Source organism: Crinia signifera, chromosome 6, assembly GCF_055691185.1.
Source record: "Crinia signifera chromosome 6, ASM5569118v1, whole genome shotgun sequence".
Classification (NCBI taxonomy): Eukaryota; Metazoa; Chordata; class Amphibia; order Anura; family Myobatrachidae; genus Crinia; species Crinia signifera.
The window spans coordinates 64,112,749-64,129,819 of NC_139222.1; the positions used below are offsets into that span (position 1 = coordinate 64,112,749).

Sequence of the window (17,071 nt, forward strand, 5' to 3'; positions counted from 1 at the left end):
GGAGCTTAGCCTTATATACAGCAGGTGCATGTGAGTAGAGTGCACCTGCATGACCTGCAGTATATGTGCACTGCCTGTGCACATGTCATGCATCAGCAGCTAAGCTCCCTACTCCCCTGGCTGTGGTAAGGTAAGTGAAAATTTTATTTCACTATACCATTCCAGCGTATGTCGGGAGGCTTACACCATAACCCACCAGCTGTTGCTAGGTGGCAAGCCTCCCGACGAACAAAATCATTGCGTGTCCATCAGCCACACACTGGCTGCACATGAAGCGGCTTTGCCTCCTACCTCCGTTGTGCGTCCTTCATCATCCCTCCTTGCAGCAGCCACAGTGACACCTATAGAGGGGCTGGCTGCCTATAGTTCCAGAGCTGCCATGAGGGAGTACTGTATCATGCTCAGGATCATTTCTATACTACCCTCCCCCCTGTCAGACACTGTGCAGGGCAGCATGGATTGGAAGCTCCTGCACAACAGGAAGAGGCAGCGATGAGCAGTCCACAGAAGCCCCGCCCCCGCCCTAGTACATCCAGCAGCACGTATCCCATCCATGATCCAGCAAGTGTGTAGATTCATCACCACCACAATCTGCAGTGCGCATGGATTTGGGACAGACAGGAGGAGATGGAGGGTGACTTCTGCTGCACAGATAAGGTAAGAGTGAGTCACTGTGCAGTGTCAGGCTGCTTCCACCCATCCCCCCAGTTAAGTAATCTTCTTCCAGGGCTTCATTCATGATTCATGAGGGGTCTTTTATCAGGCACAAAACAATACTGTAGTTTGTGTAGGGATCTCAGGCCCTGTGTTTTGCATTTCTCTACCCCCCTCAGTTTCACCTTGCATCTATCTTTTCCCTTCCTACTGCTCTGTTTCTCTCCGTCCCCATCCTACCGCCCCACGTCTCTCCATCCCCATCCTACCGCCCTACGTCTCTCCGTCCCCATCCTACCGCCCCGCGTCTCTCCGTCCCCATCCTACCGCCCTGCGTCTCTCCGTCCCCATCCTACCGCCCCGCGTCTCTCCATCCCCATCCTACCGCCCTACGTCTCTCCGTCCCCATCCTACCGCCCCGCGTCTCTCCGTCCCCATCCTACCGCCCTGCGTCTCTCCGCCCCATCCTACCGTCCTGCGTCTCTCCGCCCCATCCTACCGCCCACGTCTCTCCGTCCCATCCTACCGCCCTGCGTCTCTCCGCCCCATCCTACCGCCCACGTCTCTCCGTCCCATCCTACCGCCCTGCGTCTCTCCGCCCCATCCTACCGCCCACGTCTCTCCGTCCCATCCTACCGCCCTGCGTCTCTCCGCCCTGCGTCTTTCCATCCCCATCCTACCATCCTGCGTCTCTCTGCCTTCACTTACACAGCGCTTACCCGCTACTGCGGGGGCTGCGGGGTTATTGTTATGCCACTGCCCCTAACCTCCCTGACATCAGCCTTTAACCCCTTGGGTGATATGCCCGGAAATTTTCCGCAGCGTGCTGTCCCAGAAAATTTCCGGGCATACCACTTTGCATTAGGGGCAAGCCAGTGGTTCCTCCAGCGTTGTCCATAAATTTTTTCAAGATGATTTTTGTTATAAATAAAATCAACTGTTTAATGCAGTAGTAATACTGGGCTGTATATACTGTACGTACCTAATGTGTTTTTAATGAAGTGGTTCCTACTTGATCTTTGTACAGCTTTGACACCATACGTGATGTACCATTTATGGGTCCCGCCTAGTACATTTAACCTAAAATATATATATTTTTTGCGAGCCGGATGGCTCCCCGACAGTCGGGATTCCGACAGTCATTACTCCGATGTCGGAATCCCGACTGCTCCCTCGTGGGGGTCTACAACCCCCATAGAGGAAGAATAATATAGGCGGCGAGCGCAGCGAGCCCCCAAGGGGCTTCATTGCGCTCCCCACGCTGTGCAGTCGGGATTCCGACATCTGACTAATGACTGTCGGAATCCCGACTGTCGGGTTTTTATACCACACCCATATTATTTTATCCCAGTTACTGATACTTGGTAGCCCGTGGGCCAGCAGCTGCTTCTCTAACTGTTCAGTCATGTATATGTAACGCAGAGTTGCCTACCCTCCCGGAATGGCTGGGAAGGTCCCGAAAATCGTGTCCCCCTCCCAGCCCCTCGGACAGGTGGGCAACCCTCCCAGATACCGGCAGACCCCCGCATTTCCCCGGCGGCAGAATTTTACATTTAAAATGGGTCGATGGAGGGGGCGGGGCTACATATGCAAATCACAGTTATTTAGCCCTGCCCCTTCCTCAGAGACCCACAAATTGCAGGATTTGCATTACTGGGGGCAGGGACTAATAATCTCTCCATTAGCCCCGCCCCCAGAAGTGCTGCTGACAGTCTCCTTTCCAGGGTTCTCCCGGAGAGGAGACTGTAAAAGTCAGCAACCCTGATGTAACGTCAGATGCTTTGCCAGCAGGGAGGGTGACATGAATCTACGTTCTGTGATTGTCCCACGACAGACAGTGGCCAATGATGATCTTGCAGTTCTACATTTCTACATCAGGTCATTTGTGGCTCTCAGTTTGGATGTGGATCACAGTCTGCAGGAATTAGGTTGACATGCACAAGGTCGACATGGTGGTTGAATATCGGCCCCAGAATCCCAATCGGCAGCAACAACACCGTCCTTGGAATCCTGACATCAGTGGAGGTGCCAGCTCCGGAATCCCGACCATAAGTACAGTATGTGGGGAGTTGTAGGCCGAGGGGTTTAGTACTGGGCCTGATTAAAGGTTCCAGGTGCCCTGCGCTAATACACATGTAGCTCACTTTGTAACGCTGCTAAACACACGTGTATGAGAGCTCAGGGACTCGCCAGTCATACGGCCCATGTGCATGTAACTAGCATAAGTGTGCGCACCCCCTAATTAGCGGCACAACCCCGCAAGGGTCCACATATCGCTATGGCCCCTACACATTGCCAGATCAGGGCAGCAATAGCCGTGCTTTATGGCAGCCTGATCCCATGGCATGCCTCGAGAAATATGCACCTGGTATGGAAACAAGTAGGTGCGGAGGGATTACCAGAGCGCTGTTATGGGGTGTACACACGGTGCAATATACTTTCTATTCAGTCCCGAATAAATTGGGATCGGATCGAATGTTGCGAGTACACATTCGATTTAGACTGTAAAGTACAGATCTGTACTATATAGTCTTGCCGCACAGTCTATTTTTCTATTTGATTTCGATGCCACTGTGCCGGGTATTGGGGATCGAATGAAAATCTAATACATTAAATTTCTATTTGATTTGAAGCAAAATCGAATAGCAAAATAGACATACAGCGCGCCCCTTGGGAAATGGAGCCTTCCTCACCGTCGCTCTTGCCGCCCCGAACGCCCCCTAGCACGCGTCCCAGTTGAGTGAAGCCCCTGCCGCCGGTGCTCGCCAGCGGGGAGGGTCTGGCAAGCCCCAGCCAAGGATGGCAGAGGCTCCATCTGTAATCAAACCGTGTGCACGCCCTATTAGACTCTGAGCCTGGCGGGTAACCTGCCGGGTAACTCTGAGCCTGCCGGGTAACCTGGGGGCACCTGATGTACTGTACATGTTACTGTTGTGATTACGTTACCTTTTTCTATAGTAGACTATACAACTAGTGAGAGTCCAATTCACTCCTGCACTTTATGTTTTTATTCTTCTGCACTTTATTAAATAGATTTCTCCATTTGTTTCATAGGAGTTGCTGCTGAATGGTGACGGTGTGATTCCCAATATTGGCCTCATCCGAATAGGGTGTAATCCTCTCTGTGGATGCGCAATTGTCAGCCATAAAACATAGCGCATGTCCTCTGGTAGGAGACTCCACCTGACCTGCTTGGGGTTGTACTTAGAATGATGCTGTTATACACTAGGGCAGTGGCTCCCGAACATCATGGCGCCCTAGATAATCACATGCTTTTTGCGTCACCCCGAGACCAAAGGTTTCCTATTGAGATATTTCTCAAAGAATATTAAGTAATTTGTGTTTATATGTCATTCTTAGGTTCTTCTGTCTGTCCACACATCTGGATTTTCCTATCACAATGACCATAAATAATTGAAGTTTTTCCTGGACCCCCAACCCAAGTCACCCCTGAAAGTGTCCTGAGGCCCCCCAGGGGGCCACGGCACACAGTTTGGGAACCACTGCACTAGGGAGTTTTGCTTCTTCTCTCTTGGAGCGTCTAAGATCGGGGGAATGATATCGCTGAAGATTACATTTTGCAGAATTAAATTGCAGGACATGTTATCAAGCTAGTGCTGACAGATGCTGTGGTGTAATTGTTCCCATAGTGTGCCCAGGGCTGTGTACGCAGCTTTACCAAATGTTGGCCAGTAATGTGAGCATTGTATAGCGGGGGGGCGGGGACAGGATAATCCGACACAGATTTTCAGGACCGTTTTACAGAGCCGCGGTGGCCAATAAGGTTATCCAGATAAGGAACGGTCACTAGGTCGCCGACATATATTGGGTCGGCCATTGAAGGTCAACAACCTCAAAAGGTTGACATGGGTCTAGGTCGACAGGGTCATTAGGTCGACACAATAATTAGGTCAACATGGGGAAGGTCGACAGCTGACATGTGCCGACATGTGGATTTTCATGCCCTACCATCCACTAATAAAATAGTGTGCCAAGCGTAACGAGGCACCGTGCCCGAAGTATGGTGAGCACAGCCAGCCATGCGAGGGGACGCGATGCACCGATACAGTGTCCATGTCCACTGTGTCGACCTTTTGAAAACCCCATATCGACCTTTTGAGTTTTATTGTAGATCTAGACCAAGAATAGTAATAGAATATTAGGACAGAACAAGGGTGACATGTACATTAAATATGGGGTTTATAGGCAACTTGTAATCCCTGTGGACAGATTGCCAGACTCCAATGTCCAGAAAGCCGATCTGCTTCATTGTGCGGACACTGAGGTCTGTGGGAACCTGATACTAATCCTGACCACCCGACTAATTCATTCAGAGTATTGGTTCAAGCTTAGGTCACATCAAGAATCAGACTAGTGTAATAGTACGTCTGCAAGTATCCCAACACCCCATATTCCATTTGTTATGGCATTTGTGTATTCCTGGAATTAGAAATGTATTCACATCACAGGATGAGAGATCACGCTCTTAAGGCTGCATAATATATGTAATACAGGAGCAATAAATAAACCAGAGAAATAAGGGTGATGGGTACAATAGATAGAATTTATTATAAAAAGAAGTTGTACAAATATTGAGAGAGAATGTAAACTTCCAGCAGATGTTATTTCAATAATAAAAGATCTGTGAGTAGCGATGTCTTCTACCATCCTGGACAGGGGGCGTTCCATGCTGCAGTATGCAGGGGACAGAGGACCTTGGCTCCAGCACATTGGATCTGGCAGTACCGTCAGCTGCCCACAAACATCTATGGGACCAGGGCATGCGCAAATATACTGGTATCTAGGGTCTGCATAACTCATTACTTTGTATACACTGAAGCCTATTTAGCAAGATGTCAATTTATTAATTGCTGCAGGAGATAATAAACTACAGATCCCAGGGTAAACTGGCACTTGTGGTTCTCTAGTTGTATTGATATAAATACACATGCAAAAGTGTTTTTTATTTTTCTAATAAAATGTTTATTTACTCAAGGCATACAGAAGTATACAGACACTGCCCGCTTGCCTCTGTGACATCACAAGTTGGAGAGAGACAGAAGTTGGCTGGTTGACACTAAAGATAAAGTTGGTTAGGTATGTGGAGCAGCACAGAACATAAAAGTTGGATGGTTGGAGGAAAGTTAGGGCCATACACACTAGGCGCTTTTGAGCTCAATGTTGCCACTTTTTCCATTTTGAGCTACTTTTAACTAAAAATCTCCTAGTGTGTATGGGCAGGCAATGAGCGGTGAGCGCTGATGTACCACAATCCTTCACCCTTCCCCATTACCTCCTCTGCTCTCTCTGCCACCACCGCCTGCTTTCTGAGTTCCATTTCCCTTCACCTACTGTCTCTGCTGCCACCGCCTGCTTTCTTCATCCCATTTGATCACCTCCTCTCCTCTCTCTACTGCCACCACCTGCTTCCTACTTCCTATTCCCCTATCACTTCCTCTCCTATCTCTCTGCTGACACCACCTGCTTTCTGCATTCAATTCCCCATAGCCTCCTCTTCTCCCTCTGCTGCAAACAGCCTGCTTTCTGCATCCCATTGCCCAACACATCCTCTCCCCTCTATACTACTACTGCCTGCATTCTTTGTCCTATTCCCTGTCACCACCTCTCTCTGCTGCACCACCTGCTTTCTGCATCCCATTACCAGTCAGCTCCTCTCCTCTCTCTGCTACTTCCACCTGCTTTCTGCATTCCATTCCCCTCCTCTCCTCTATGCCACCACTGCCTGCTTTCTGCATCCCATTCCCCAACACTTCCTCTCCTCTCTCTGCTGCCACCACCTGCTTTCTGCATTCCATTCCCCAACACTTTCTCTCCTCTCTCTGCTGCCACCACTGCCTGGTCTCTGCATCCCATTCCCCAACGCTTCCTCTCCTCTCTCTGCTGCCACCACCTGCTTTCTGCATTCCATTCCTCTCCTCTCTCTGCTGCCACCACTGCCTGCTCTCTACATCCCATTCCCCAACACTTCCTCTCCTCTCTCTGCTGCCACCACCTGCTTTCTGCCTTCCCTTTCCAGTCAGCTCCTCTCCTCTCTCTGCTACTGCCTGCATTCTGCATCCCATTCCCCTCTTCTCCTGTATGCCACCACTTCCTTCTTTATGCATACTATTCCCTGTCACCTATCCTCTCTCTGCTAACACACCTGCTTTCTGCATTCAATTCTCAGTCGCCACCCCTTCTTCCTCGCTGCCACTGCCTGCTTTCTGCATCCCATTACCAGTCAGCTCCTCTCCTCTCTCTGCTACTTCCACCTGCTTTCTGCGTTCCATTCCCCTCCTCTCCTCTATGCCACCACTGCCTGCTTTCTGCATCCCATTCCCCAACACTTCCTCTCCTCTCTCTGCTGCCACCACTGCCTGCTCTCTGCATCCCATTCCCCAACGCTTCCTCTCCTCTCTCTGCTGCCACCACCTGCTTTCTGCATTCCATTCCTCTCCTCTCTCTGCTGCCACCACCTGCTTTCTGCCTTCCCTTTCCAGTCAGCTCCTCTCCTCTCTCTGCTACTGCCTGCATTCTGCATCCCATTCCCCTCTTCTCCTCTATGCCACCACTTCCTTCTTTATGCATACTATTCCCTGTCACCTATCCTCTCTCTGCTGCCACCACCTGCTTTCTGCATTCCATTCCCTAATACTTCCTCTCCTCTGTTAGTTTATTGTTACATAATACAACATCACAAATATAAAAAAAAAAAAACTGGCCTCCAACCGTCCCCACTAGCCAGACCATCACACGCCTTTATTGTGTTGGTGTATCATGAAAAAATAAACTGACACAAAAATATAAGACCTCCTGTCTTTGCTGTCACAGCCTGCTTCATCCCTTTCCCCATCACCTCCTCTCTTCTCTCTGCTGCCACTTCCTGCTCTCTACATCCCAGTCAGTCACCCTCTCTCATCTCTCTGCCTGCTTTCTTCATCCCGTTGCTCGTCACATCCACTCCACGCTTTACTTCAAACCACCTGCTTCCTACTTCCTATTCCCCTTCACCTACTGTCTCTGCTGCCACTGCCTGTATTCTGTGTCTCATTCACGTCACCTCCTCTCCTCTCTCTATTGCCACCGCCTGCTTCCTACATCCTATTCCCCTTCACCTACTGTCTCTGCTGCCATTGCCTGTATTCTGTGTCCCATTCACTGTTGCCTCCTCTTTGCTGCCACCACCTGGTCCCTGTATCCCATTCACAGTCACATACTGTCTTTGCTGCCACCGCCTGCGTTCTTCATCCCATTCCATCACCTCCTCTTCCCTCTCTGCTGCCACTGCCTGCTTCCTGCATTCCATTCCCCATCACCTACTGTCTCTGCTGCCACCGCCTGCTTTCTTCCTCCCATTCAGTCACCTCATCTCCTCTCTCTACTGCCACTGCCTGCTTCCTGCATCTAATTCCCCAGCACCTACTGTCTCTGTTGCCACTGCCTGCTTTCTTCATCCCTTTCCCCTCACCTCCTCTATCCTCTCACCCTCCACCGCCTGCTTTCTTTATGCCTTTCCACATCACCTATCCTATAAAAAAGTATACTAAAATAAAAGTAGTAAAATGTATGTTGATTTCTAGACTTGTATATTTAATTTTGTATATCTTCACTATAATTTCAATAAACTTTTATGATTAAAACAAATATTACATTGTAAATTCTCCATCACCTCCTGTTTCTGCTGCCACCTTTCTTCATCCCATTCCTATCCTCTTCTTTCTATGCTGCCACCGCCTGTAATTCTGCACCCCATTCCTCACCACCTTTACGGCCACCGCCTGCTTCATCTCTTTCCCCATCACCACCTCTCTTCACTCTACTGCCACCGCCTGCATTTTTCATCCCATTCTGTCACCTCCTCTCATCTATTTACTGCCACCGCCTGCTTCCTGCATCCCATTCCCCATCACCTCATGTCTCTGATGCCACCTCCTGCTTTCTTCCTCCCTTTCCTGTCTCCTGCTTTCTTCCATTCCATTCCATCACCTCCTCTCCTCTCTCTGCTGCCACTGCCTGCTTCCTGTGTCCCATTCCCTGTCACCTATTGCCTCTGCTGCCACCACCTGCTTTCTGCATCCTATTCCATATGTCTTCCTCTATGCTTTCTGCTGCTGCCCCCTACTTTCTGCATCCAGTTTCCCATTACTTTCTCTCTCTGCCACCACTGCCCCTTTCTAGCCATGTTTTGTGTTTTTTTTTTTTTTTTCATAATACAACATCACAAAAATATTGAAATGAATAAAAAAAAAAACCTGGCCTCCCTCAGTTCCCCCTCTAGCCAGACCATCACACGCCTTTATTGTGTTGTTGTATCATGAAAAAATAAACTGACACAAATATATTAAACCTGCTGCCACCGCCTGCTTCTTCCCTGTCCCCATCACCTCCTCTCTTCTCTCTGCTACCACGGCCTGTTCTCTATCTATCATCTACCTGTCTATCTATCTACTTACTATCTGTCTATCTATCTACCCACTATCTATCTATCTATCTACCTACCCACTATCTATCTATCTATCTATCTATCTATCTATCTATCTATCTATCTATCTGCCCTAGTGAAAGTCACCAATGACCTGCTGTCAGCCAAATCCAAGGGTCACTTCTCCCTGCTTATCCTTTTGGACCTATCTGCTGCCTTTGACACTGTGGATCACCTTCTCCTCCTCCACACTCTCCAAAACATTGGCCTCTCTGGCACAGTCTTCAACTGGTTTTCCTCTTACCTCTTCAACCGTTCCTTCTCAGTCTCTGCCTCTGGCTCCACCTCACCACCTTCCATCCTTCCTGTCGGGGTCCCTCAACGTTCCGTCCTTGGCCCCCTTCTGTTCTCTCTGTACACCTCCTCTCTGGGTGCACTCATTAACTCCTTTGGCTTCCAATATCACCTCTATGCGGATGACACCCAAATCTACCTCTCCTCTCCTGATCTGTCCCCCACTGTTTTCTCTCAAGTTTCCAACTGCCTCTCTGCCATCTCCACCTGGATGTCTGGATGATCTTTCCCCCAACCAGAGCTATGCCCCCTACTAATATCTCTATCACTGTTAACAACACCATCATCTCCCCCGTTCCCCAACTCTGCTTGACTCCTCCCTCTCCTTTGCACCCCACATCCAAGCCCTGGCTCATTCTTGCCGGTTCCAGTTACGCAACATTGCTCGCATCAGGCCCTTTCTCTCACAGAGTGCAACTAAGCTGATCATCCACTCATTGGTCATCTCACGGCTTGACTTCTGTAATGCTCTCCTCATCGGCCTCGCTCAATCCCAACTGGCTCCTCTCCAATCTGTCCTCAATGCTGCAGCCAGGCTTATCTTCCTCTCCCGCCGCTCTAATTCTGCCACTCCCCTTCAACACAATCTGCACTGGCTTCCATTCCCCTAAAGAATCCTCTTCAAACACCTCACACTCACATACAGGGCCATCTCTAATTCCGTTGCTCCATATATCTCTAACCTCATCTCCATTCATACACACTCCCGCCCTCTACGGTCGGCTGACGACTGTCGTCTCTCCTCCACCCTGATCACTGCTTCCCATGCTAGAGTACAGGACTTTGCCTGTGCTGCACCCCTTCAGTGGAACGCACTCCCTCGCTCTATTAGACTCTCCCCGACCTTGCAAAGCTTCAAACGGGCACTGAAAACTCACCTATTCATCAAAGCATACCCTTCCACTGCATAAACTAGCTGGTTCTTTGACCCCTTGCGTGTTTACATCCTGCTATCTAACCACCACCCCCTCGCTTGCACCTCTTGTAATCTGTCTGTCTCCCCTTCCTACTAGATTGTAAGCTCCTCCGAGTAGGGCCCTCCTGTTGTCAAAGCCCACTTCTCTTCACATTTCACTCACCGCTCTCCTATACTCCAACACTCAGAGACCATCTTCGTCTGCATAATCATCTCCATCATTGGCCTCAAGCCTCTAGTTGTATGTTGATTGAGTCCTCACTACTTACATTTAAGCTGTAATGTGTATTGATCTGTGGCGCTCTTTATTTGTACTGTATTTTTGTTATTTATTCAATGTTATGCCAAGCTTTGTCTCCCTGTATTGTTCCTTTGTACGGCGCTGCGAAACACTTGTGGTGCCTTATAAATAAAATAATAATAATAATATCTATCTATCTAGTTATCTATTCATCCACTATCTATCTATTTTCCCACTATCTATCTATCTATCTATCTATCTATCTATCTATTCATCCACTATCTATTTCTCCACTCTCTATCTCACTATATATCTCACTCTAATATATGTCTTCACTATAATATCTTATAACTTATATGCTTAATTTTTTTTTTGCTGCCACCGCCTGCTTCATCTCTTCAGTCACCTCCTCTCTTCTCTCAACCTCCACTGACTGCTTTCTTTATCGCATTCCTTTATCTATCTATCTATCTATCTATCTATCTATCTATCTATCTATCTATCTATCTATCTATCTATCTATCTATCTATCTATTCATCCACTCTATCTCACTATATATCTCACTCTACTATATCTTTTCACTATAATTTCTTATAACATACAGTATATGCTTAAAAATGTTTCAAATGTAAATAAAAAAAAAAATCTGCCCCCGCCTGCTTCATCTCTTCCGTCATCTCCTCTCCTCACTACTGCCACCGCCTGCATTTTTCATCCCATTCTGTCACCTCCTCTCCTCTATTTACTGCCACGCCTATATTCTGCGTCTCATTCCCCGTCGCCTTCTCTCTTTTGCAGCAACGTCCTGCTTTCTTCATCCAATTCCTCTCCTTTCTTTGCCACCACCACCTGCTTAGTGCATCCTATTCCCAAATTGCTCTTACCAGCGTCACCATCAAATACTTGTAGTCTTATACTACTTGACCTGTGTGTTGCCTTTGCCAGAGTAGATTACACTCATTCAATTGCTGCCACTGCCTATAGTCTGCATACCATTCCCCGTCACCTAGTGTCTCTGCTGCCACCGCCTGCTTTCTTCATGCCATTCCATCACCTCCTCTCCTCTCTCTGCTGTCACTGCCTGCTTCCTGTGTCACATTCCCTGTCACCTACTGTCTCTGCTGCCACCACCTGCTTTCTTTATTCCATTCCATCACCTCCTCTCCTCTCTCTGCTGTCACTGTCTGCTTTCTGTGTCCCATTCCCTGTCACCTTCTGTCTCTGCTGCCACCACCTGATTTCTGCATCCTATTCCCTATGTCTTCCTCTATGCTTTCTGCTGCTGCCCCCTACTTTCTGCATCCAGTTTCCCATTACCTTCTCTCTCTGCCACTTCTGTCCCTTTCTAGCCATGTTTTGTGTTGTTTTTTCTTTCTAAATACAACATCACAAAAATATTGAAATTAAGAAAAAAAACCTGGCCTCCATCCGTTCCCCCTCTAGCCAGACCATCACACGCCTTTATTGTGTTGTTGTATCATGAAAAAATAAACTGACACAAAAATATTAAACCTGCTGCCACCGCCTTCTTCATCCCTGTCCCCATCAACTCCTCTCTTCTCTCTGCTGCTACGGCCTGTTCTCTACATCCCATTTAGTCACCTACTCTCCTCTTTACTGCCACTGCCTGCTTCCTGCGTCCCACTCCCCTTCACCTACTGTCTGTTGCCACCTCCTGCTTTCTTCATCCCATCTGTCAGCTCCTCTCTCTACTGCCACCACCTGTTTCGTACATCCTATTCCCCTTCACCTACTGTCTCTGCTGCCACCGTTTGTTTTCTGTGTCCCATTCACCGTCACCTCCACTCTTTGCTGCCACCATCTGCTTCCTGTGTCCCATCCCCTGCCACCTACTGTCTCTGCTGCCACTGCCTACTTTCTTTGTCCCATTCAGTCACCTCCTCTCCTCTCTCTACTGCTGTCACCTGCTTCCTGCATCCCATTTCCCGTAACCTACTGTCTCTGCTACCACCGCCTGCTTTCTTCATCCCTTTCCACATCACGTCCTCTCTTCTCTCAACCTCTACCGCCTGCTTTCTTTATTGCATTTCCCTATCTATCTATCTACCCACTGTCTATCTATCATCTACCTGTCTATCTATGTACTCACTATCTGTCTATCTATCTATATACCCACTATCTATCTATTCATCCACTATCTATCTATTTACCCACTAGATATCTATCTATCTATTTATTTATCTATTAATCCACTATCTATTTATCCACTCTCTATCTCACTATATATCTCACTCTAATATATATGTCTTCACTATAATTTCTTATAACTTTTTTGCTTAAATTTTCTTTTGCTGCCACCGCCTGCTTCATCTCTTCAGTCACCTCCTCTCTTCTCTCAACCTCCACCGACTGCTTTCTTTATCACATTCCCCTATCTATCTATCTATCTATCTATCTATCTATCTATCTATCTATCTATCTATCTATCTATCTATTCATCCATCCACTATCTATTTATCCATTTATATTCTTATAACTTATATGCTTAAAAAAATTTCATATAAATTTACATTTTTTCCTGACAATGCCTGCTTCATCTCTTCCATCACCTCCTCATCTCTCTACTGCCACGCCTGCATTTTTCATCCCATTCTGTCACCTCCTCTATGTACTGCCACCGCCTGCTTCCTGCATCTAATTCCCCATCCTCGCCTCTCCTTTCTATGCTGCCACCGCCTATATTCTGCGTCTAATTCTGTCGCCTCCTCTCTTTTGCTGGAACGTCCTGCTTTCTTCATCCCATTCCTCTCCTTTCTTTGCCACCACCACCTGCTTTCTGCCTCCTTCTGCATCCTATTCCCAAACTGCTCTTACCAGCGTCACCATCAAATACAAAGGTCTTATACTACTTGACCTGTGTGTAGCCTTTGCCACTGTAGATGACACTCATTCAAATGCTGCCACTGCCTGTTTTCTGCGTACCATTCCCCGTCACCTAGTGTCTCTGCTGCCACCGGCTGCTTTCTTCATTCCATTCCATCACCTCCTCTCTCTGCTGTCACTGCCTGCTTCCTGTGTCCCATTCCCTGTCACCTGCTGTCTCTGCTGCCACCACCTGCTTTCTGCATCCTATTCCCTATGTCTTCCTCTATGCATTCTGTTGCTGCTCCCTACTTTCTGCATCCAGTTTCCCATGACCTTCTCTCTCTGCCACTTCTGCCTCTTTCTAGCCATGTTTTGTGTTGTTGTTTTTTTTTTCATAATACAACATCACAAAAATATTGAAATTAAGAAAAAAAAAACCTGGCCTCCATCCGTTCCCCCTCTAGCCAGACTATCACACGCCTTTATTGTGTTGTTTTATCATGAAAAAATAAACTGACACAAAAATGTGAAACCTGCTGCCACCGCCTGCTTCATCCCTGTCCCCATCACCTCCTCTCTTCTCTCTGCTGCTACGGCCTGCTCTCTACATCCCATTTAGTCACCAAATCTCCTCTTTACTGCCAATGCCTGCTTCCTGTGTCCCACTCCCCTTCACCTACTGTCTGTTGCCACCGCCTGTTTTCTTCATCCCATTCTGTCAGCTCCTCTCTCTACTGCCACCACCTGTTTCTTACATCCTATTCCCCTTCACCTACTGTCTCTGCCGCCACCGTTTGTTTTCTGTGTCCCATTCACCGTCACCTCCACTCTTTGCTGCCACCATCTGCTTCCTGTGTCCCATCCCCTGCCACCTACTGTCCCTGCTGCCACCGCCTGCTTTCTTTGTCCCATTCAGTCACCTCCTCTCCTCTCTCTACTGCTGTCACCTGCTTCCTGCATCCCATTTCCCGTAACCTACTGTCTCTGCTGCCACCGCGTGCTTTCTTCATCCCTTTCCACATCACGTCCTCTCTTCTGCCACCGCCTACTTTCTGCATCCAGTTTCCCATCACTTTTCTCTGCACCAATGTCAATTTCTAGCCATGTTTTGGGTTACTTTATTTTTTCATAATACAACATCATAAAAATATTAAAATGTAAAGAAAAAAAAAAAAACCTGTCCTCCATCTGTCCTCACTAGCCAGACCATCACACGCCTTTATTGTGTTGTTGTATCATGAAAAAATAAACTGACACAAAAATATTAGACCTCTTGTCTTTGCTGCCACAGCCTGCTTCATCCCTTTACCCATCACTTCCTCTCTTCTCTCTGCTGCCACTTCCTGCTCTCTACATCCCAGTCAGTCACCTACTCTGCTCTCTCTGCCTGCTTTCTTCATCCCGTTGCTTGTCACATCCACTCCACTCTTTACTTCAAACCACCTGCTTCCTACTTCCTATTCCCCTTCACCTACTGTCTCTGCTGCCACTGCCTGTATTCTGTGTCTCATTCATGTCACCTCCTCTCCTCTCTCTATTGCCACCGCCTGCTTCCGACATTCTATTCCACTTCACCTACTGTCTCTGCTGCCATTGCCTGTATTCTGTGTCCCATTCACTGTTGCCTCCTCTTTGCTGCCTCCACCTGGTTCCTGTATCCCATTCACAGTCACATACTGTCTTTGCTGCCACCGCCTGCGTTCTTCATCCCATTCCATCACCTCCTCTTCCCTCTCTGCTGCCACTGCCTGCTTCCTGCATTCCATTCCCCATACCCTACTGTCTCTGCTGCCACCGCCTGCTTTCTGCATCCTATTCCACTTCACCTACTGTCTCTGCTGCCATTGCCTGTATTCTGTGTCCCATTCACTGTTGCCTCCTCTTTGCTGCCTCCACCTGGTTCCTGTATCCCATTCACAGTCACATACTGTCTTTGCTGCCACCGCCTGCGTTCTTCATCCCATTCCATCACCTCCTCTTCCCTCTCTGCTGCCACTGCCTGCTTCCTGCATTCCATTTCCCATCACCTACTGTCTCTGCTGCCACCGCCTGCTTCCTACATCCTATTCCACTTCACCTACTGTCTCTGCTGCCATTGCCTGTATTCTGTGTCCCATTCACTGTTGCCTCCTCTTTGCTGCCACCACCTGGTCCCCGTATCCCATTCAGTGTCACATACTTTCTTTGCTGACAACGCCTGCGTTCTTCATCCCATTCCATCACCTCCTCTTCCCTCTCTGCTGCCACTGCCTGCTTCCTGCATTCTATTCCCCATCATCTACTGTCTCTGCTGCCACCGCCTGCGTTCTTCATCCCATTCCATCACCTCCTCTTCCCTCTCTGCTGCCACTGCCTGCTTCCTGCATTCCATTCCCCATCACCTACTGTCTCTGCTGCCACCGCCTGCTTTCTTCCTCCCTTTCCCCTCACCTCCTTTATCCTCTCACCCTCCACCGCCTGCTTTCTTTATGCCTTTCCACATCACCTATCCTATAAAAAAGTATACTAAAATAAAAGTAGTAAAATGTATGTTGATTTCTAGACTTGTATATTTAATTTTGTATATATTTACTATAATTTCAATAAACTTTTATGATTAAAACAAATATTACATTGTAAATTCTCCATCACCTCCTGTCTCTGCTGCCACCTTTCTTCATCCCATTCCTATCCTCTTCTTTCTATTCTGCCACCGCCTGTAATTCTGCATCCCATTCCTCACCAACTTTGCTGCCACCTACTGCTTCATCTCTTTCCCCATCACCACGTCTCTTCACTCTACTGCCACCGCCTGCATTTTTCATCCCATTCTGTCACCTCCTCTCCTCTATTTACTGCCACCGCCTGCTTCCTGCATCCCATTCCCCATCACCTCATGTCTCTGATGCCACCTCCTGCTTTCTTCATCCCTTTCCTCTTCTTTCCTTTCTATCCTGCCACCGCCTATATTCTGCATCTTATTCCCCATCCCCTCGTCTCTTTTGCTGCCACCTCCTGCTTTTTTCATCCCTTTCCATCACCTCCTCTCCTTTATTTTCCGCCACTGCCTGCATTCTGCCTCCTTCTGCATCCTTTTCCCATAATGCTCCTACCAGCGTCACCATCAAATACAAAGGTCTTATACTACTTGACCCGTGTGTAGCCTTTGCCACTGTAGATGACACTCATTCAAATGCTGCCACTGCCTGTACTCTGCGTGCCATTCCCTGTCACCTAGTGTCTCTGCTGCCACCGCCTGCTTTCTTCATTCCATTCCATCACCTCCTCTCCTCTCTCTACTGCCACCACCTGCTTCCTACTTCCTATTCCCCTATCACTTCCTCTCCTATCTCTCTGCTGACACCACCTGCTTTCTGCATTCAATTCCCCATAGCCTCCTCTTCTCCCTCTGCTGCAAACAGCCTGCTTTCTGCATCCCATTGCCCAACACATCCTCTCCCCTCTATACTACTACTGCCTGCATTCTTTGTCCTATTCCCTGTCACCACCTCTCTCTGCTGCACCACCTGCTTTCTGCATCCCATTACCAGTCAGCTCCTCTCCTCTCTCTGCTACTTCCACCTGCTTTCTGCGTTCCATTCCCCTCCTCTCCTCTATGCCACCACTGCCTGCTTTCTGCATCCCATTCCCCAACACTTCCCCTCCTCTCTCTGCTGC

General features: G+C 48.3%; 1 long non-coding RNA gene across 1 annotated transcript in view; it reads left to right on the top strand.

Moving 5' to 3' along the window:
- Nucleotides 1–551: 551 nt before the first annotated feature.
- Nucleotides 552–17,071, top strand: part of LOC146006955 (uncharacterized) — a 34,861-nt gene continuing 18,341 nt past the window's right edge. Inside the window, exons 1-4 of the long non-coding RNA XR_014444143.1 lie at nucleotides 552–657; nucleotides 2,533–2,711; nucleotides 3,709–3,823; nucleotides 5,651–5,751. This is a non-coding gene — a long non-coding RNA (uncharacterized LOC146006955). The remainder of the gene's footprint in view (nucleotides 658–2,532; nucleotides 2,712–3,708; nucleotides 3,824–5,650; nucleotides 5,752–17,071) is intronic.